The sequence below is a fragment of the Crocodylus porosus genome, unplaced genomic scaffold (assembly GCF_001723895.1).
Source record: "Crocodylus porosus isolate Cpor-Errol unplaced genomic scaffold, CroPor_comp1, whole genome shotgun sequence".
Lineage (NCBI taxonomy): Eukaryota > Metazoa > Chordata > Crocodylia > Crocodylidae > Crocodylus > Crocodylus porosus.
Window position 1 is genome coordinate 158185717 of NW_017728906.1, and position 2552 is coordinate 158188268.

The 2552-nt window shown below is 44.2% G+C and overlaps 1 non-coding gene across 1 annotated transcript; it reads right to left on the minus strand.

The window, feature by feature from the left end:
- Positions 1 to 698: 698 nt before the first annotated feature.
- TRNAR-UCU lies at positions 699 to 783 on the minus strand. Its single transcript is given in 2 exon segments — positions 699 to 734; positions 747 to 783. It is a non-coding gene; the product is annotated as a tRNA-Arg (tRNA).
- Between the last annotated feature and the right edge of the window lie 1769 nt (positions 784 to 2552).

A 2552-nucleotide genomic window follows, 5' to 3' on the forward strand; every position in this document is an offset into this window, starting at 1 on the left:
GTAGGAATTCTGGTGTTCCCTATTTGAAAACTGAAAAATCCCTGATAAAAATAGAATCTGTTTAAGTCAAAACTACTTTGGGGAAGGTTAATAAAATAAGTTCTAGTGGAGAAGTGCTGGCGGCCTGCCTATTGACCCCTCCACCATTGGACAGGAATCTGGATAGAGGGATGTAGTGCTATCAGAAAGGCAAATACTACTTGAGTATCTGTAATTATGGGAAACATTCATTTTCTACATCTGGAGAAGAAATGCTAGTAAGGATGGTGAGGCCCAGGTATCACTGGTTCTGATAACCAACACATTTCTTCACCAAACAGAGCAGGCTAAAAAAGAGATGGCAATTATTAGTGAGCTAACCAGAAGTATCAGGCCTGAAGGATGTTCATAGATACTGGGGTCGGAAGGGACCTCAACAGATCATCAAGTCTGACCCCCCTGCCCTGGGCAGGAAAGAGTGTTGGGGTCAGATGACCCCAGCCTGATGCCTATCCAGCCTTCTCTTGAAGACCCCTAAGGTGGGAGAGGATACCACCTCCCTTAGAAGCGCATTCCAAGTTTTGACCTCCCTTACCATGAAGAGTTGTTCCTGGTATCTAGCCTAAATCACCTCTCAGCCATCTCTTGTGGAGGCTGAAGAGGTCCAGGTCTCTTAGTCTCTCCTTATAGGGCTTGGCCTGTAAACTCTGAAAATATTTTGACGCTGGTGGGATTTGAACCCACAACCATTGAATGGCATTTTGTTATAGAAGTCCAACATGCTATCCATTGCACCACAGAGCCACTTAGCCCTACTACCTCTGTTATCACTGGAGTTCCTTAAAGATCAATTTTTGGGAGAGATCCAATTTTATATTTCCATTAATGACTCAGTCCAGAAGAGGATAGGGATATCCAACTAGAAGAACTAGTAAAGGGAAAGAAGATGTAGCCCTCTTCCTTCGATTTGTCTAGCATTTTTTAATAAATTTTACAGCAGTGGGACATTGGCTCCTGTGGTGCCCCTGCCTTACCAGGTCTTTCAAAAAATGTTGTTGGACTACACCCTCATATTCAAGTGAAGTGAAACAGTAGAACCTAAGATACTACACAAGCCATCTGGAAGAAAATGCTCAAACAATTCTGGGAGAATTGGACCTACTCACAAAAGCTAATAGTACTGCTTTTTCATGAAAATTTTCCAATAGAGGATCTAGAAAAAGAAGTGGAATGACTAGATGGACCTGATTAATAATCTTGTAAATATTCTGTTAAAAATGTTTTGTGGAAAACTGCTGGCTTTACAAGTAACTCATCCTGTGATTTGGATTTGAGGAATTACTAATTTTAGTTTAATCTAAATTAACCTCCAAGAAATTTAAGAAAATTGGCTTTCTAAGGATGAATCATTTTATTTACCAGACTCTGAATCATCTTTAAAAGGGAATGTCAAGCCTGCAAAGAAGGCCAGATCAGCAAGTTTGGCTCTTCTTGTTTCTACTAAACTAAAAGCATCATAACTAACAGATTCACTCCCAGTGACATTTATTTTAAGGGTTATAGCATTATTTTCCCAGATAAATGTGTACTTTAACACTGACTGACTGTACCATTTGGACACCCATTTTTATGAGTCTTTGATGAATCTCTCATTGACATATTTTATGGAAAAAAATCCTAGCCAGTGTGTATAATCTATATATGCATGTACACACTCTATGGGCATGTCCACACATGCAAACACGTGCACTTGCAGCAGCTCAAATAAAAGCAGTGCAAATTTGAGCCGGGGCTTTTTGCCTCAGTGCATATGCTCTGACATGCACTTTATTGTGGAGCAAATTGTGACACTTGGGGAGCCAGAGCCCAGGGCCAGCACCTCTGCTGTCCCCATCAGTATAAAACCTGCTCTGTCCTGGCCCCTGCAGTATAAAAAGCTGCCTTGGCAAGTAGCTCAGGGCTACTCACTCTCAGGAGCTTCTGGGGCCCATCCGATTGGTACCTGGGGACACTACCCATTGTGCCAGCTGGATTGCTGAAGCAGCCCTGAGAGTTGCCTGCACCCTCTACCCACTGCAGCAGTCTGGCAGTTAGGGCTGCTGCCTGGCTGTGACCTGCTGCCACCTGCCAGACCCGGATGGGGACTGCACAGCCAGTAGAGGCATCTGTCCCTCTGGACCAGCTGCCAGTGGACTGTGGCTGCAGGGTTGGCCTCTGTACAGCACTACTGCCATACATGCCCTGTGCCTGGCCACCTGGGCAGCTATCCTTTGGAAGATGTTCTGTGTGTGGTGGCCTGCTTTGAACTGTCAAAGCATGTCGTCCTGGCCCCATTTGGCCAGGAGGTCAGCCACAGCCAGCTACGTCCAAGGTGCCAGTTCTGAGCAGGCAGGGTCCTACCACTGGCCTCCCTAGCAGGAATTCTGGTTTTCCCTATTGGAAAACTGAAAAATCCTTGATAAAAAAAAATCCCAAAGTCACTCTGTAAAATACCCCAAAATCCATGTTCCTCCACAATTTAAAACAAAAGACCACTATATATAGAGAAAGAGAGAGAAAGAGAGAGACAGTGA